The sequence below is a fragment of the Pezoporus occidentalis genome, unplaced genomic scaffold, assembly GCF_034315485.1.
Source record: "Pezoporus occidentalis ecotype Australia unplaced genomic scaffold, CSIRO_AGI_Poc_V1 ctg160, whole genome shotgun sequence".
NCBI lineage: Eukaryota > Metazoa > Chordata > Aves > Psittaciformes > Psittacidae > Pezoporus > Pezoporus occidentalis.
The window spans coordinates 2,151,587-2,171,735 of record NW_026913426.1 but is presented as its reverse complement, the minus strand read 5'-3'; the positions used below and the strand labels follow the sequence as shown (position 1 = coordinate 2,171,735).

Below are 20,149 nucleotides of genomic sequence, written 5' to 3'. Positions count from 1 at the left end.
ACTAATTCCCCTTTGAATCTGCGAAAGAATCTCTATGGGGACTGATTGAGACCAGAGTATCTGAGACCTACCAAAACCCTGGCAGAACTTTCTGTCTTCATCTGGGCATGTACAACAGCTCAGAAAATGGTGAATGTTCACTTTGCTTTTATATCATAGGTTTAGTGTCTCCTTAATCTGATGACAATTTTGCTAATGTTTTGAGAAAATCAGGGTTTGAATGACCCCTGAAAAACTAGACTTTCAGGATTAATGAAAAAGGCAAATGGGTCTGGTTCGGGATCAAGTGAAGCAGTTCTGGATTGTTGCTGCAGCTGGTAGGCTTCCAGGAAAGGTCTGAAAAGGGAAAACTCAGCTTTGGTTAGGAATACTGTTGGATGACAAAGACATGGGAGCCTGAAATGAAGAATCTCTTTCAGAGTCTTCCTATATAATGGTAGGCACAGCAGGAGTTTGCTTTCTTTGCATGTCAATGTCTGACTCACTCTAGTCTGAGCCTTACTCAGTAAAGCCGAATTGCTGGTGCTTCAGAAAGCCAGGGAGCTGCCAGGGAGCTGCAAGAGGTCTGCTGAGGTTTGAGCCTGAAAGCAGTGAAAGACTTTGTTTGTGTGCTATTTGAACTTTAGGAGGGAATGAAAAAAAATGTTATCTAACTGAAGCGCTAAGTCATCTTAGCCTGGAAAGTGTTAGGAGCTGCTTAGGTCAGCTGAAAGGGAAGGAAAATACTGACTCAAGTATTTTCTCGTGTCAGCAGGGGGTCCCTGCTGCAGTATGGAAATCTGAAGGGAGACATTATACACAACAGCTGCTTTAAAAATAGTATCATTCCTTTGCTTCTGAGGATTGCCTAAAGTCATAGGAAATCCTGCCATGACTGTCCCTTCTAATTTTTCAACAAGTAATATTCACATCTCTGTTAGTTATATTCTAACAAGTTCCATTACTTAGTGCTTGTTTAAGAAAAGCTTGGTTATACATTCTTCCCTAAACTGGCTTCATCTCAAGCAAAAATTTCAGATGCACAGAAGTGATTTAGAAGCTTAAACCTGACTGAGCTTGAATCACTCCTGAGAGTTAGACCTGACATTTATGAAAATCTTATCTGCAGTCTATTGCTAAAATCATAATCATAATATAATATTTTTCAACTGCTTTGGCTGAAAGTCTCAAGAACCTTGTGAATTTAGAAATGAGTCATTTCATTCAGCCTGTGTGTAATGATGACATCAGTATGATGACATCAGTATGGCCCTTGGTCATGGGAACAGTTTGGGAATTTTCTGATGTTGTTGGAAAATGCTTCAAATGGGGCTCTCAAGGCTTCATTTATTACCCATTCCACTGTAATTCCTATGAGCTGTAATGACAAAGACCTTTACTCTGGCCCTTGGGCACAATTTGGTGTGGCCTCAAAACCCTGCTTCATTCCTCATTCTGAAAAGGTCTCCATGTAGCAACTACTTCAGTCTCCTCTTTGCTTTTTGCTTTCCACCTGAAATAGAAGACATGGTGTTCCACTGCTTCTTCCAGCTATATATGCTGCATCTCTAGCGTGCCAAGATCTGTTCTATTAATGGTTGTAAATAGCTCAACTGTGGGAGGGTTTTCTTTACATAAGTTATGAAATGGTTTGTCTTCTATCAGTTCTCTTCATGAAGTAAAAAGAACAAAGATTTGCAACAAAACAGGTTCTCTTTAGAGTGCACAAGAAGATCTTTCATTCAGGGAATGGGGTACAAAAAAATTTCCACCAGGTTGCTTTCTCTTCCCTTTTCCTCCAGTTTACTACCTAGCCAGTGGGGTGAGAATAGCACCTCCCTGGCTAGTCTTGTCCATAGAAGTCATGCTGAAGGCCTTGTGACTGTAATTATTTTGTCTCCTTGCTCTCCAACACTGCCATGTGAATGAGGTCATGGTAATAAGTGGTTCTAGTCTGGCTCCGTAATACCTTTGCTTTATGTCCTGAAGGACTTACGGGATCTAAGGGGGACTATTAGGTCGGAATAATTTCTTAAGAATTTAATGACATTGTTGGATTTATATCCTTATGTGCTTTCTATATCAAAGTGATCATTGAAGTGAATAGAAATGCTTCGAATGACAAGATTCGGGTAATGCGTATTCTGCAAAAGAGTGGGGGGCAGGATTCTCACCTCATTGACTGCAATTCAAAAAGGGAATGCCCTTTCATAAAAGCTGTGCTGTCCCAAGCATTGCAATCAGATTCCAGTTTGGAAAAATGAATCAAGGTACTTAAACTTTTCTTCTGCCACTGTGTTTAACATTTCTTTCTTTCTTCACTTAGTGTCAGGAAGTGGTGCTGAGTTGGCAGCAGTATATACCATCCCAGTGGAGGCTGTAAAGTAAGTGTTAAAAATGTTTACTCCTGTCTATAAAAATGACTTTTACTGAACTCTAAAAAGGTAGTAACTGAACTGCCTCTTCCAGCAGTTTTTGTGGTTATTAATAGATGTTAGTGCATTGATTATTTTCTAATTGAGATTTAAATTCTTATTTGAAATATCCATCTAATTCAAACATTCTCTTAATCTCAGCTGCCTGGCAAACTTTCTAGGAACTCCTTTACATAGAATGCAATTTACCACTGTTTTAGTTAGTAAGCTTGTGAGAATTATTATTGATTCATATGACTAAGTGTTGTAGAGACTTCTTGGTTTTTTTGATGGATATCTTGCCTTGAAGATTGTTACAATTCATCTGTTCGCTTGTTTCAGCGCAGAAGTTATTGTAATTAAGGTCTCATAAACCAGAATGAATTTTGCAAGCTGTATTAAAAAGATGGCTCTTTATCAGAATACTAACATTGTATCCTGTTATTTCTTCTAAACTGAAGGTTTATTATGTAAATTATATAAATACTTACATTGCTTCTGATCCTCATGCAATATAATTGTCAGCTTTATGGTGCTAACATCCATAACGTATTTAACTTACTGAAGTGGAACCTAGTATCTATCAGGATTATTTCAGACTTTGCTTTTCTCCTGCTAAGGAGAATTTGAGGATTTTTCCTTTTATTAAGACATAGTATAATTTTAAAGGGACATCCACCTTTTGAATCCTGTGATACTCATGATACCAATTGTTTAAAATCCTTTTCCTGTGTTGTTGTGCCCCTAGATTTATATTAGCAGTATTTTACAGTTTTTCTGGGGGTTCAAAATGCCACCAGAGGACAGCTGACCTACCATAGTATACCATTACAGTCTAAAGTGTTACTTTGTGGTCTCAGGTTGCTTTGCCTTGAGTAGTTGGATACTATCAGTTGTCAGTTTCTCATCTATTGTTTCTTTCCTGCAAATGCTCAGTAAGTGGGAGATGACAGAGCAGACGTGCTGCCTGTGTTAGGGGAGCAACAGAACTCCAATAGCAATATGAATTATTGGAACAGTGTTCATCTGGGGAACTGCAGACAGGCAAAGCAGCTCTGAAGAAATGCATTCCTGTCAAAGACAGTTTGTTTCAGCTGAGGCTTAAATAACAGCAGAAGTAAAAATAGAGTAATCTGGTGAGGGAGAAACCAAACTGGAGCCACTGTATGTAAGTATTTTCAAATCATTTCTGATAAAGTTCACTTATCTGATGAGCATATTATTACATGCATTTCTGGAAACAATTTTTCATCTTTGAAGAATGAAAATTGCATTTCCTTTAATGTGATGCATAAGCAGATTATAGCTTTCTGTTCTCTAAATATGTGGAATGTTTTATATGAAGAATGGAATTTCAAATATTTGTAGGGGAGAAAACACTTTTGTTTTTGCCTTCCAAGTATATGCAGATATTTATTCCAAGTATAGTACTTTGATGTGTGGTCTATACCTTTTAATGGGCAATAGTTATGAACAAGTAATTATATTTGAGACTGGGTGTTTATAATTTCTATTTATGGAACTGTTTGCATTTTTGCTGTTTTCTTCAAGAGTCAGTTTATGGGAGGATGTTCATAGCAATAACTTACCTGCACTTACACATGAGCAAACCCAGTGCTAGAAACTGGCAGCCTGGAGTGAGTAAGCATAGAGTTTGTGGTTTGTGACAGTCTGAGACAAACTGCTTTTTATGAAAAGTTCTTGTTTCCTTTGATTCTCAGCAAAAAGGTGTGTGTGTGTTTGTTTCTGAAGGCTAAAGAAGAAGTACATTTTGGCATTACCAGAAACTTTATGGGACCAGTTTTGAATGGGAGAAATCGACTCCAGCCAATGGGAGTTCAAGGAGCTCTGCATTGTGCTACCAAACTCAGATGCCATGACAAATGGAATAAAAAAGGATCATTTGGGTTTTCTGAAACATGACATTAATCTACAGTTATTTCTCAGTATGTTTTCCAAGCAATACTCATTAGCAACGAATTCAAAGCTCACAAGCCTGCTATAGCAACAGCACTTTTCATTTTTAGAACATTTATGGAGAACCGTGGCACTGCACCAGCCTAGATTTTTTACATGTTTCATAAACTGATTATGATGCCTTTTTGAAGTGTAAAACAGTGCTATAACTTAGCATGAGTGTATCTCCACTGGAAGAATTTGATTTGACTGCCTCTTGTCAGAGGCTCTAGATAAATAGTGATTTGTATAGCTAAACAGTCTCATGGAGACAGTTCCTTCTGGTGGAAGAAACTTGGCGTGAACATGCATGTTACAGTTTAATTGACTGTCTTGGAAGTAGCATGCCATTCTTGTCTGTACATTTTTCCACATACACAATGGAGTGGTACTGGTTTCTTTTCTTAAAGATAGCTTAACGCTTTTGAGCTTATGACAAGGGAAGTCTTCACAGAGCATACTTAAAACTTTGTATTGAGCTCCATCCATACTATTACAGAAGGGCAGATAAATCACTACAAATCACTGTAAATCACTGAAGAATTCATACCCATTACTTTTGTTTTCAGTGTGATGCCCAATTACACTGTCTTTATGAACATTTGCTGATTGAGGTTAAAACTTTACTGCTAATCTCCACAGGCTCTCTTGCAATTCTTGACTTTATTATTCGTAGAGCTTCCCTAGTGTAGAGTTAGGAGATGATGTTATTAGATGTTATAAATCTAGGATTTTACAAGTATTTTCTGCATTTTTAGAATAAATTGAGGACTCCTTATTCAGCCAAATTAATTATGTTCTCAATTTTATTATTAAAAATTACTCATAATATATACATATGATTGATGTATATATTACAAAGTGTATGTTATACATATGTATATTATAATTCATTGGCTCTCTCTAAGAAGTAAGTTTCAATCTCTTTGAAAAGATTAAAATCTCAGCACTTTCTGATGAAAATACCAGTCTATTTACCATATGAAGTATTCAATTTCCCAAGCACTGTTTTTAAAATGAGGATTAAGCATCACTGAAGTCACTTCAGTTCCCAAGATAATCATATTTCTGAAGGTGTTTGTGTACACTTCTGGTATAAATGACCACACTTTCAATAAACTTAGTGGGACATTCTTATGCCAGTACTTGGGTGGCTCAGGGCTAACCAGTACTGTTTTGATGTCTGCCTGGCCAAGGCTGAGAAGAGGAAAAGGGCAACCAGAAAATACTGATTGTAAATTTATTCTTTTTGAAATACCTAGATCTGCATTTCTTTTTTCTTTTTTTTTTTCAGGTGAATAACATTTTATCAGCTTTAACAAAATATTATATTCCTTAGAGCTTGGGGTTGAGACAAATTCAGAAACCATTTCTGAATCAGTGCTGAACTGCTCTTTAGTTTATTCAAAGAAATTAAGCAGAAATCTTTGACTTCTGTTTAAAAACAGTGTTCAGAGACTAAATTAACTCTGTTTAAAAAACTAATTTAAAACCAAAACCCTCTAATAAGAATACTAAATTTGACCTCTAATTCTCATTTTGATTTTGGCCACTGAGCAAAATATAAATACTCCCTATTAGTGCAGTTATAACTCTAGGAAATTAATTTCCAGCTAAGGAATTGACTTGTCCAGAAGAGTCTTCTTGACACTCTTCTTGCCTTCTTCATCCTTAAATTGATACGTTCCCTAAGCATGTAGAGAAACTTGCTATGTGTCAAACAAGTTTCCACATATTTGGCTTAGTATTCAATTAGCATTTATGAGTGTAAATTATTACTTCAGAGCACTTCTTACACCAGCAGAAAATATATTCCTTAGAATTGACGTTTCTGTGCAGAGTACTTCATAATCACAATGCATGCAGTGTTCTACTACGTTCCCCTCCTACTTACACAGAATTTCTTCTTTTCAACCCAGATTTACTTATCAAATGGCCTAGCTGATTATATGACTTGTTACAAATCTGTTATACCTCTTTTAAGTGGTATTAGAAAAAAAGGTTGGGATTTGTAAATACAGGCAAGATAGCTGAGTTGATGTTTAATAGATAAAGCTTTGTATGAAAGACACTGCTTTGAATCTTTTTAATATATCTCTTACAACAGTGTTCAACATCTAGCTGTATTTGTGAGCCCAGTAGTCTATCCTCTGTCTTGAACTTTGAAAAAAGCAGAGTGGAAACTCCCCAGTAGGTCAGATGAGAACATTCTGCAGCCTACAGCTGTTTCTATGCTACATGGCCTTTTAGTTGCCTGAAGAACAATTGTGGAGTGTGGGAATTGCTTTACAGAACTCATAGATTGCTTGGGGATTTACTCAATAGATTCTAATTTGAATGAAATATGTGATTATGGAAGCACATAATAAGCATTCTCTCCTACACTCACAGTCTTTCAAGTATTTTCAGATAGTTCTCTGTTAAGAATACTCGGATTCTGTTGCATTGTATCAGCCTAGTCACATACTTCAGTAAGGTTCCATAGTAGATTTGCTAATGATGGAGAGTTTTACCATCTAAACAAATAAGCAAACAGAATTCCTACCTGTCCTACAAATAACAATGTTCTTGGGACAACTGCTATTCAGTGGTGCTGTGTTTGTTTCAAGTATGATGCCTCCACCCTTCCTGAGAATGTGGAAAGAGAATGAAGAGCACAGTTGATTAGAACCTATGAGCAGGTAGAACCTGTTTCTCATGTAGATCCCAGTGAAGAATTAGCAGAGAAGGCCTGATGGTAGCAGAAAGTGGGGATGTTTGGCCAGCCTTTCACTCAAACTTTGGTGTATTAACTGAATTAAGAATTAGTCGCTGTTGAGTCCCCAGCCCATAAGGCATGTGGTGACAGAATCAGAAGAATCTGTATCAAAACATGACAAAGATGAGGACATGCTAAAAATTTCTGAGCCATAGTAAAACCTATGAGGATTTTTCTCTTAGCTTAAGGAAGGAGCTGAAAAGTTTATTGCCTCTAACACTTTTTTTAAGCATTTTTAAAATCAGGAGCAAAACTATATATCGGTTGGCAGTGCTGCTTAATGTCCTTTCTTAATAGCAAAGAGGTAAAATAAATCAGGGAATTAAGTATAGAGATCCAGAGCCTTTTATGTGTAATAAAAGTATGCCCTATAAAATTCATATTTAAACTTTCTGAAAGGATAAGTGGATTTTCTCCTGCTCCTATCCTTATCCTTGTAGAGTATTTTTAGTGACTATAAAATAAAAAATGTGGTTATTAAATAAAGAATGTATGTCTTGCTGGAGTATTCCTCTTCCATATATAGATATCAAGATAGCTACAGATTAATGACAGCCTTTTGGTCCAATGAATTTGTCAGTAAAGGAAATCAAGCGTTTCTCTTAATAAAATAACTTTTCAGCATCCTTGAGGACACATGAAGTGATCTCTTTAGAAGTCACATTTAGTAAGGTAATGAGCATGATCAGAGTGCATTCCTTCCTCATGATCAACTTCATGGCAATGGAAGGAAAACTCTAGGTAAAAGTCTTACAGTGACACTAAATACATAGCTTCTTATATTCTGTATTGGAATGCATGACACACTGGCTGCAGTTTAAATGACTGTTTAAAGTATTTCAAGAGCAGCAAGGACATAATTCAACTTAAGTTCTCACTTTCCCTCAACAGAAACACGCAGGGCATTAAACAACTTGGGCAAACAGTCTGGAAAGTTACATTGTGGTTCATCTTGTTACACTTGGTGCTTTTTGTGTAATGGTGATTTTCGCGCTGAGGTTTAGTCAGTAAAGCTGGGACTTCAGCTTGTTTATGAAAACAGGAATTTACAATACCTTATCTTCAATGTTGCGATAATCTATGTACTGTAGCACAAAGAGAAAGCGTATGGAAGTGATAAGGATCACTTTCATCACATTCTTTAAAGTTTGATGTCTAAGAGATTAAGAATATTAAAGTATAAATGACATGAAAAAATGTAGCTGATGTCTTTTTTAATTTTTAAAAGCTATAAGTGATGTTTCCTATTGCTGAGGCACCTGCACTGAAATTATTTTGCACAGTGATGTTCTTATAACATCCGCATGAACGCTGCTCCACAGCATTGTGCTCAGGGTATAACATCAGTACTGCTCCATATAAACCAATATTACTGTCTAATCTCAGTTTAGTTCACTGAACTACACTTAAATTATTGAAAGCCAGTAGCCTTTGCTGTTAGAATTTTGATTGAAGTAAAATGGAAAACAAAATATAATATTCCTTAGAGCCTGGGGCTGAGACGAACATCATGGCGTTACTTAACATTGCATTCAGGGTTTAAGCAATGAGTTCTTCAGCAGAATTGCACAGCTTAACTATTCTGTTTTCCTGTGTGTCTGCTGTGGTGTACTGCCTGCCTGTTCTTAGTTTGCTTGAACAAATGTCTTGTTTCAGCTATGATGAGACAGATCAGTGCAGCCTCCGTAATACTCTCTGATTTCTATTTTATTGCTGGTTTACATCAGTCTATCAACCGGTCTCCATGTTTCTTCTTGTAATATGGCCATTGAACCACTTGAGAAATTATTTCTAGCTGAAACCATACCAATATACTTATTCAGATCAAACTACCAATTCTGGGCCACCAGGCTCCTATGAAAATGAGTGGGCTTTGTTAATTGGAAGAGATTTACATATATAATTCCTGGGAAATAACTATTACTCTAGCCTTGAAAACAGTGACTGTCAATGAGCTTACCCCCAAACATTTGCCTAAAAGTTTGTTCAGTTATGTAGGCTGAAGCTCTTCAATAAAGCTAGCCTTCATTAATATAGCTAAAAATACATGTGGGGAGGTTTAAGTGTAGTCTTGTCCTCTGAACCTTAAGAACATACATGCTGAAAAGGACAGAGAAGACACTGGTGGAAATAATTGAGAAAGAAAAATGTCAATGCATAAACCAGGAATTGTTTACGTAGGATTACTTGCTGGTCTTGAGACAACAGCAGAGGGTATGTGCATCGCAGGTGTTTCAGTGCATCTCAAGAGGATTGAGGCTCCAGACTTAGTCCTGAAATAAAATAAAAATAACTTTAATTATGTGCATTTTTTCCACCTAAAGAGCAATAATGCTATTAAAAGACATCCACTGGTTCATCTGTTTCCTTAAAGCTGTATCAGAGCTCTTGTTTTCCTTCTATAAGAACTGACTCCTGATTGCACAGTCCTGGTCAGGTCACTGAGGAGTCCTTGTTTTTATCAGACAATGCTACTTTATGGTACACTGTAATTACAGGTTACTGTTTGTGAAGTCTGTCCTACAGAGCAGAGAAAGGGAGAATGCAGTCACGTTCCACCTTTACTACAGCATTCTTTGAAAGGTTCCATACGTTTACCTTTATCTGACTATAGATATTGTGCTTTTGTGGCTGCTGGCAAGAGCAGTTGAATTCTTTCATGTCTATTGCTTTAATAAGGAATGTGAAGCCACATATATAATAACAGTAGAACACAACAATATGAAGCACAAATGATCCTTGATGGGATGTATATCTTGAGTAGGGTTTAGGAATGCTTTCCACCTAATTCTTTATTTGGACTGTTACACTTATAAATTCCAAAAGGGGGCAATCTTACCCTCTGCCTGAAAGTCTATAAATACAATTCAAGTGAGAAAATACAGCGCACTACTTTCTAAGTTTCATTTACCTTAGAAAACTGAAGGTTGGTGCAATGATGAAAACAGCTTTTAGGAGGTTGCTTTTGGTTTTGAAAATAAAATTTTAAAAGTGTTTTTACTGGATTTTTAAACTTTGTTAACTGCATTAGCTTGAATCCATGTGGTCACTCTCAAATTGTGATAGTTCAAATCATCTGACACCCTTATTGTAGAGAAAAATCATGTTGTTGAGAGGCAGAACCATAAAAAAAATAACAAACTATACACTTAAATTGCTCTTGGGCATAAATAAGCATGTTTATGATGCAGATTTAGGGAAAAACAGAATTTCAAAGTCATCCTATTTTTCCAGCTGACTGGCAGTGATGAATTTGAGACAAAACCTGTGTGCTCTCTTGGAGGAATGAAAGTCAGGTTTTATAATTTCTTATCTTTCTGTGGTATAGATAGGAAAAATAACCTGTGGCCTTGTGGAAAAAAAAAAAACAAAACAAAAAACAACCCTTCAAGATATGTGCTTGTCATTCATTGTGGTAACTTTTTAATGTTATATATTATTTTCTGTAGGAATTATGCCTATTTTCTATATGCTTTTTAAATAATGTCTTGTGGAGCCATCTTTTGTAATTTGATGGCAACAATAATTTAACTATAAGAAAACATTTCATGTACATGAAATATATATATGCATCTACTAGCTGCCAAAAAAATATTATTTCTGTAGATATTGGAGAGTAAATACTAAATCAGTATCCTTTGGCTGAATCAAATGGGCGTTCAAAAGGAAGACTGTGAGAAAGAAATGCTGATGAGAGCATTCTTGGTCTTGACTATGTATCACACCCTTTCAGTTTTCCCCAGGTACCAACTTTCTGAATATACTGTCTTACTCTGAGAGTGAATGTCTGCTACATGTTCATAATTCTGGCATCTTTCTGATAACTCCCTGCCTCAGCAATCAGGAGGTATTGTGCAGACACCCTCTACCTCAAGTGAAATAGAGCCAGCATGCTGAAGGGAAAGATCTAGGACTTCAGATGTGCTGTTCGTTACATGGCAGATGAGAGCTGTGGGGTGTGAAGGAAATGGAGGGATACACTGGGACATGTATTCTGATCTTAGCTTTATCTTAAGTTTAGTTATAGAACACTTCTGATGTTTTAAAGCTTTTGAGAGACTTCTGAATGCTGATATTTATAAACTGCATCATCACTGTTCATTAATTTCTCTTTTGCTTGTGGTTCATCCTGTTACACCGGGGCCGCGTATCTTCTCATGATAACACCAAATCCTAGAATTAGTCATTACTCCATGGAGTCTGGTTAGAGCTGATAGATTACTTGTAGTTAAATGAGTTGCAGCTTGTGGTGTTTGGAAGCTTGAGCTCCAGTACATGTAGTATTAATAAAGAGGTACAGATTGTCAACCTGTATACGCTGAAGTGGCTCTGACCCCTGATTCAGAGCCAAGCATATGGCTGCTACAGCCACAGTTCCATAAAGTGTCACAGTTAAAGATGTTTTCATAAGATGTAAATGAAGCTAAAATAAATTATGACACCACTTTATTTTTATTGTGATAAGCGGTATGCATAATAAATGAATATAATCTTTCTCTTTTTTGCCTTGCTTCACATTCATATGATGTGGACTATTTTAAACCCAGCTGCATTTTTTCCCCTGTCGAGAAGATGACCATACCAATTGCCTCACTATCTGTTTACATACTGGAAAGAGTCATTTGGGATTTTGTCTTTCTGAAATAAACGTTTGCTTATGGATTTTTTTTTTATTGTCACATCCATGGCATTTTTAAAGTAAATAGGAGTACAAGGTTTATATTATTTTAAATGTATATTGTATTTGTCTTCCCAACACTGTGGTTTTTAGTACTGTGAATAACGTAGTATGGAGCCAGCCTATTAAACAGCCTGTTTTTGTAAGGAAACTGTTAGTCCACCTACAATATTCTATTGCTTACTGTGTTCTTCCAATATGCTTAGCATTCCACAACCTAAATGATCATTTGTTGAACAAATTCATGCTTTTATTAGTCAAAATACAGAGAAAACAGAGCCCCCCTGTTTCAAGATATTTGCTAATGCACGGTTAATTATCACATATAGCTTACTATAATTCATTTTACAGGGAGACCTCCTGCAGGTAACATACTAGCAGTTTATGAAGCAAAATAACCTCACTATAGATTAGAACTGTTTCACTACTGGTCAGACAGTTGCTGCTTCTAGGCCTTCTCACTTCACATTGCTAATTTGAACAAGGCTTTATTTTTATATTTGTCAGCAGCAAGACTGTAGCATGGTTGTTAAACCTCTCCCAGGCCTAATTAGAGTAGCAATGCAAGCATTCATAATGAATCTCGTGTCCTGGGCTGGAGGAGGTAGCCGTGGTGCTACAGTAGCTTCCTGGCAGACAGTTGCTGGCAGGTTTAAGGTAGCTTGTGGCTTGCAATATTAAGTGACTGTTGAAATTCATTGACTCCACTGCGGCTTATGTGTCTAGATGACAACAAGTTTACACGGTTCTTTTATAGTTACAGCAAATGGGTCCATTTAAATATTTATTAGGTGATTATGGTGATGTGAAATGGAAAAAAAATTGCAAAGTACAGTATTGCATGTATAACTGTTTTAACTGTTTGTACAAAATAGGCCTGTGGTATCATTTGAAATTACAGCATCTTTTTTTCCTCATAAATATTTATAGTGTATCAGTAGCTAGGAATGCTAATTTATTTGCATTTTGTTTCTTATTTAATTTGACAGCCATTTGGGTAGCCATTAAAGGCACTCACTCTGATTTGAATGAAGGATATTTCAATCAGCAGTTGAGTGGCATTTTGATTCGAGTGGGTGAAGTTCAATTTTAGAAGTTCTTTTGGCCTTTATGAGACTCAGAAAGGAGTGTTATCTGTGTGTGCTAAGTGACACCCACAGCCTGCTTCTCTGAAACTGCTACTTTTGAGGAATTTGTCATAACTATTGGATTAAATATAGTTGTTTTATTTTGTTCGTCTGGCTTAATCAAAGTAAAAAGAACACAAGCACCAGGTATAAATTAACAAAGAGTTCCTGTAAAATATGAGTGTGACCTGGATGATAGAACAAGCTGTTGCGGGCATATAGATCAAGGGATTAATCACATGCAGGAGAAAAAGAAATCCAATGTATTGACAGCTTTGTAGCTACTGTTTACTTCTTCGTAACAATAGAAGAGATGGAAGTGAGCCAGTCTCACTGAAGGGCATGAAGGAACATAATAATGATGATATCCAGAGGTGTCGCAACAGATATGTGCGTTTGAAATGCTCTCAGTAATAGCACAGAAAATAGGTATAGCGAAGAGAAATCAGGTACAGTACAGTAAATTTAGTCTGAATGTCTGTGTGTGTCTGTATCTATATTTAAACTTAAATATAACATGAGAGACTTGCTCTTTGTAATAATTAAGTACACTCCAGCAGTCTCACTAATGATGCTATCACTGAACTTTGCTGTTGTTTAGAAATTTAAATTTGCTGCAAGTGGGTGGCATAACTTTCTATATCTGTATTTTATAAAGAGCAGAAATTAACAGCAGAGAGAACAAATCCAAAGTCATCTCTTGTTAGGGGAAGTGTAAGATGCACATCATTGTCAAGTGGAGGCAGCGAACAGTTGCTGAAGTCATTTAAGTACATTTTGGGATAATGAGTAACACGTATCCACAGGTCTGATTTGTGCTTTCCTAATCCTGTGCAAAGACTTTCTTTGATAGATTCCCATTACTTTCAGCAGGCATGGAATACATTCTATTTTGTTGTGGTAAGAAATTAATTGGAAATTAATTGGTCCTGCCCTCTTTGGGTGTTCCATTCCTTTGGTTGTTTTCATTCCTTTGTTCTCCTTTAATGCTTTTCCTTCTTCAGTTCTGCCAGTGTCTCTTATGGCCAAACTTGCTCTTTAAAAAATTGCAAACAATTATTCTGTTTCTCTTGCAAGGGATTGGTATGAATACTGCTTAAATGTATAGATGGAAGGAGCAGAATTAAGAATTTAAAATAGAAAATAATGAGTATAATTAAGATTTAGAAGACTTCCATGATTAATATGAGTATACCAAGATTCCTAGAGATCAGCAGTGGACAGGAAAGTATCTTCCTTAGTGGAGCCAATTTTGCCAACTGTACCTGAGGAAAGGAGCTACACAGTCCAGAAATATGGACCCCTACTTGAAATGGAGATAGAGAAGTTTCACACTTTTGAAAGTGAGGCGAGTTACTCTTCCAAATAGGATAAAAAATTTCTGGAAAGTAAAATGGAGACGTGAAGTTGAATTAACTCTGCCTTAGGCCTCCTTTAGACTTTCTGTAATATGTCTAGTGTTGGGGTTTTGTCTACTGTAAAGAGTGAAAGATTGACTGATATTTTGTTATTTCAGTAGTACTTATTTCAGTATTAGTAGAGAAAAGCAAGACAGCAATTCTATAGGGATATGTTTAATGCCGGCTTTAGTTCAAAGTTGATGCCCTTGCTCCAAGTTGAGAGCACTAGTGACTGATGAATATGTCTACCATACAAGTAGTAAGAATTACTCAGTTGAGAACAGGTTGTTCAGTTTCTGAGAACTTAAAAGCTTAGGTGATTACTTACTGCATTAATAAACTGTCTATATGGGTATATAGACGTTTAGCCTCAGGCTTAAGAAATCTGTGCTTTATTTCTTCACTACCTTTGAGTGAAGTCCTATTAATTCTCAAGATGATAAGTTAAACTAGCAACACAGATTGAAAGTACATCAGAGTGAAGCCAAGGCTCTGGGAATGGCTGTGTCCTTGTGCACACACAGTAACCCTTGGTCTTCAGGGTTGTCAATGTAATTTTTTTCACAAGCACTAAATTCATTTAAAAGAAGACGAAGGGGGAGAAAAGAACATTCTTTAGCTTTTTGAGTCTGGAACTTCTGTCCTACTGTTTGCTCAGATTTTCCAGTGAGATCACTTCCTGAATGGGGCATAATATAAATAAGTGTTCTGAGAGGCAGGTACAAAACCTACGCATGCAGAAACTGTCCAAATTTGCAGTATCCCACCAGTGACAAAGCTGAATTTGGTTCAAGTTTTCAAATAAACTCAGAAAATTCACATGTGCAGCTTGATTAAGATGAACCTTTATTGAATCTTATGTGTTAAGTTTAATTAGATGTTAAGTTCTAAAATACTATTTAGGTTTTAAGAAACCTTAATGTATATATGCACCAGTAGAATAATTTGGTCTGAACAGAAAAATGACAGAATTTCATTCTAAAAGTACCTGCCAAGCACTTACTTACAAAAACTTTAATGTTTTTTAAAACATTACATGGTTTTACCTCCTTATGAAGTGCTATTGCAAAGACAGATTGCAAAATTCCTGAAGTAGTATGGTTATAATCAGCTACTTTCATAGAAATTAGTGTCCTAGTTATAGACCAGGATTCTGTCCAACCTCAGTGCAAAAGCTATTTATTTCCTCCATAAACATTTTGATGCAAGACTACTTGCAGAAAGAAAAATAAGACAAAACATGAATTAACAGAAAACTGGTGGTTTAGCCAAGGGCTCATATAGTTGTTTCTGCTGTTAGTTCTTAAGAATGAACTTGGAAAGAATGATTTTCTTGCCGCCATCCATTGCTATCTGTGATTGGTTTCCTAACCCCCCTCTCAGTTTTACTTCATTGAGTAACTAGAACTGTTTCTGCAGCAAAATAAAACTATCCTAAATGCAGATGGAGCAAACAGATATTTCTCAAGTATAATAGAAGCAGAAAATTAATTATACAAAAGTTTCTGAAGACCAATTAGAGGCAGCAGAATAGAACTGCTCAAATAGCAGCTCTTTTCTGTGTAGGCTGTTAGCCGGACTTGAGAAATATCCAGGAACATCCCTGGAATTTTGATAGCTACATATATGCTTTTTTCCCTATTATTAGGCAGTAGTAAGCACTACATTAACCATCCTTTTCACTAGTTGAAGTGATATCCAGGTGTTACTTTCCAGTTTCTGCAATACCTGCACCATCCTGACTCTCAAAGCCCCTGTACTGAAGCAAGCATCGCACCTCTTGTCTGGCCCTCCCTTGTTTTAAGAACCCTGTTCAGTACATGAGTGGGGTTTTTTACATGATCTAATATTTTAGTAATGATACACAACTCCTGCCTGCTGAATGCAGTTTGAGTGTTTGAAGTAGGGTCAATGAAGTATTCCCACAGAAACATGAGATTGAACTGAAAAAAATCTGTATGTACCTGAGAGCAGAGCTTAGTGTTTTGTCTTTTCTTCTATTATTAATTCATGTACAGAAGCTCACTCATGTTCAACTTGCTACCTTGAGAAAATGGAAAAATAAACAGATTTGCAGAAAGGCCATGCTGGAATAATTGGTTGGTGTCCATAATGATCCATGAATATCTGAAGCAAGGCTTGTAGAGGAGACAGTAACTTTTGTTAGCTGGAATTATATTTCAGACAAAGGAGAAAATCTAGGGAAGAAAACCCTGCAGAAGACCATATGGACACAGTAGGGCTTTCAGCTTCTGATTTGGGGAATAATAAAGGGGAGAGGGAATGAGCAGATTTAACTAAGTAAATACAATAATTAAAAGGAGTGCTGGAACACGTGGGCTAAATTAAGCTTTCATATACAGTTTCACCTTAAAAATCTCTGAAATCAAATACCTGAAGTGTGTGTGGGTGTGTTGTATGTGCAGCTAATACATGGCTGACTGTTCACCCAGTGCTGAAGCTTTCTCTACCTCTGATTTCTGCCACAACTTCGTGACATCTTTGCTCAGGATACTTTATTTTTAAGAGATTTCTGCAGTTGAAGCAGTTGAAGTTATTTTATATATTTCCAGAACTGTTAGGGTCCATTATTATAATCCCTATATATTAATTTTAGTAATACTGCAAGGTGGAGATGTACTGTTTCCCCTACTGAATTCATACAAGGTTCTTGTTCCAAGATGTATATTATAATCTGCCTCTGAGTACAAACTAGCTCTCTCACCACTGAGCCCTTCTTCTACTGACACTCTGTGTTGTGATCCACACAGATGAAAGGAACTGAGGGGTGGGAGGGCTGCAAAAAAACATTCAGGCTCGAGAGAACAGCCAAAATAAAGCTTCTTTCTCAGTAACAAGACAAATAACTTCAGACAATCGGTAGTACAACAAACTATATTCTACCTCTGTGCATGACCACTGGGAAATAGAAATCCATTTTTCAGTTGAATGAAAAATAGGAGGTCCAAGTGTCAAGATCTTAGCACTAGGACAAGTTGGAAACTTTCCAGTGGAACATTTTTCTCTCAGCTAATGCTGGTTCACCAAAACCTAACACGTTGCATGAAAATGTCTATTCCAATGAAATTTTTGATGGAAATGTGTTTGGTTTCCTGCCAGCTCACCCGCTTTTCCCAGCTCTCAGCTCCCCGGCATCTCACGTGGAATGGTGCCAGAAAGTCAAGTTTCTTCACGTTCTTGGCCTGTTTGGCAGACTGCCACAAAGGATGGGAGTCTGGGCTCACGAAAGTGGACAAGAAACCTTATACATGCACATACGACCATACACATACTCTCACAGGTCATTTAAATCCATGTCAGTTCATTCAAAGTAGAGGGTTTTTTACATAGAGGGTCTTTTAAATATGACCCTCCTATGGAAAATTTCTCATGTAGGAATTTTAATTCCAAGTTGCAACTGAAAAAAAAAGTGGGGAAGATGAAGAATTTTCCTTATGAGGAAAATACTGGTTCCTGTGCAGATGTATGTTGCACTATTGTCATTGAGGCTATCAAGAGCTCCATCTGCTTCTCTTTTCCATTCCATAAGGTCTATATTTGTAACAGGTAAGGTGTTTACACACTTACCCTTAACAAAAGAAGATGATATTTTTAGAGTTTTGTAAATACTTGTTTTAAAAAGTCCTCTTGAGACATATAGGGCAGACAGTCTTTTCTTGGTCACTAAGTTTTAGTCTGTGGACTGAGGGGATAGAGAGTTTCAATGTTTTTGGCTGAATAATAAACAGAAAATAGGCACATATACTGAAATCCTGACTGAGAGGTCCCTGAAGCAGGAGCTCTGTAATGTACTTTTCCATAGCTTCACTTCATGCACTGCAAGCTGCTCAGTCGCTTATTATATGTAAGTAAATAAATAAAGTTCAATCACACTGTGTTAGGTAATTTCTGACTGGGGGGATGTGTTCACATTGGAGACAAAAAGCAGTTGATTCAAGTAGCCAATAATGAATTCCTTTTCTGATTATTCTTAATACCTTGGATTAGCATAACAAAGTCAAACTCTTTAGGAGATCAGTACTTGAAGCAGTTAATTTTTCAATGGAGCTTTTGAGAAGCTGGGGTTTATAGTACTAGATAAAGTTCTTACTATTTCTTACTTACCAAGAAAGGCTCCTGACCAGAACTCCACTTCTGTGTAAATTGGTGTTGTGAGGCCTGAGCCTCACAGCCAGCCTGTCAAAAATATGTTGCTTTTGGAATAATAGGAAAATATCAAATGCCCTGTAGAAGATAACTAAAATTTCTGTTTTACAATAGAAAGAACATCTTTGTTATTCAAGATAAGGGGAAAAACATTATATGTTCTTTTTTTTTTTGTGGGGCACAACGTGTGGTAGAGCAGGAGGCTGCATTGATGCTGCCCCTGGCTCTTTCACAAAACTGTAATGTGATCTGAAATTGCTCTCAATGTCTTCACATTCTCAAGTGATAAAATGGGAATGATCAGCAAAATACTTCGGTATTAATGATAGCATTATGTACATAAATACTTGCAGCAGGCTTACATAAAATGCAGTTAGAGCCACTAAGCATTAATTTAGGGTGTTGAAGTTTTTATTATGCTGGGAGCTAACTTTGAATGTACATGGGTTTGCCCTTTCGTTGTGATAGTGCTGAAGAAGGCTCTGTGGATTGCAAGCAGCAGAAGAAAGTAAGAATTTATTGACAGAAAAAAATCTGCCAATTTCAGAATTGTCCTAAAAGCTGTTGTCTTCCTCACTGTGGCTGCACAGAATGGCATGATACTTCACTTGCATTTACCTTGACATCATCAGTCTATCCATGAGGAGGAGGAAATAGGATGGCGTGTATACAAACACAAACAGCAGGATTGAGCAATTCAAATCAATCCTGTGAAAAGAAATTAAGAAATAAAATCACAAACTTTTAAATTGGTTTGCTATTAATTGTTCCTTGCTAAAAATAATGCAACAGAAACGTGCATGTTACCAGCTGCTTTCTAATGTCCCTAAATTGAACTCCCTGTTGCCCTCTTGAATCTCCTAATCTTTCTGTAAAGGAGAGCAGAAGGGCCTCTCTACAAAGCAATCTTGACTGCTTTATTTGACTCATTGGGGTGAGAGGAAGAAGGGAGGGGGGGTGCAAGGCGTATCATGCTGCAAATACAATTCAACATGTGCAATGAAGTGACAGCTGAATTCTTCAGGTCTTTATGTCAAAGAATCAGTGCTGGACTGTGGTGTGTAAGCAAAGACATACTGTTATCTGACGTAGTGTTCTCTAAGAGCAAAAGTCTGACCAAGGGGAAAAAATACCAACTCAGCCCTCTGGAAAATAGAGGAACACTGGCACTGACCTTCCACAGCAACTTCCTTGCTTGAAGTGAAGCTCTGCTCTTTACTTGCTGTAAGCCTGAACTAGGTCTGACCTCTCTCCACTGTTGCAGGCACTCACAGCTGCTCTCTGGTGGAATGAGAAAAATCTGATTTCCATACAGAAGTGCATCATCTGAGATCCTGAACTTTTGCCTGTTCATCCTGACATAATGTACCGTATTTTTCTGATTGTTCTCTTGATTTGTTAAGGGACTCAGGTAAGTCTATGCTTGAAAATTTGGATCTGGATCGAAGCCTTTGACCATTTCTACCCCATAATCTTAAGGTATTGGAACAGATAATTCCATAGGAAAAAATACACTCGTATTTTGGGATGGCATTTTTGGTGTCACCTGAAAGAGACAGTGGGATATGATTGTGTTGTGTAATGCATGTTGTGCATAATGAGGCTGATGTTCTTAATGCAAACAAATGGAAAAACAAAAATGCAAACAAAAAGTTTGCATGAAGAGGGTA

General features: G+C 36.9%; 1 protein-coding gene and 1 long non-coding RNA gene across 13 annotated transcripts in view; one reads left to right on the top strand and one right to left on the bottom strand.

The window, feature by feature from the left end:
• Positions 1–3,325: 3,325 nt before the first annotated feature.
• The window catches only part of ANKFN1 (ankyrin repeat and fibronectin type III domain containing 1), a 128,161-nt gene continuing 111,337 nt past the window's right edge, over positions 3,326–20,149 (top strand). For 9 of the 12 annotated variants that reach the window (XR_009963608.1, XR_009963607.1, XR_009963611.1 and 6 more), the window contains exons 1-2: positions 3,326–3,561; positions 6,457–6,539. The gene's annotated coding sequence lies outside the window, so the exon portion shown is untranslated. Of the gene's footprint in view, positions 3,566–4,114; positions 4,340–6,456; positions 6,540–20,149 lie in introns of all 12 variants that reach the window. The other 3 variants (XR_009963604.1, XR_009963606.1, XR_009963609.1) reach the window with 3 other exon arrangements.
• On the bottom strand, positions 17,008–18,488 carry LOC134160497 (uncharacterized). The gene is made up of 3 exons (XR_009963566.1): positions 18,438–18,488; positions 17,438–17,527; positions 17,008–17,109 (listed from the first exon to the last, which is right to left on the bottom strand). It is a non-coding gene; the product is annotated as an uncharacterized LOC134160497 (long non-coding RNA).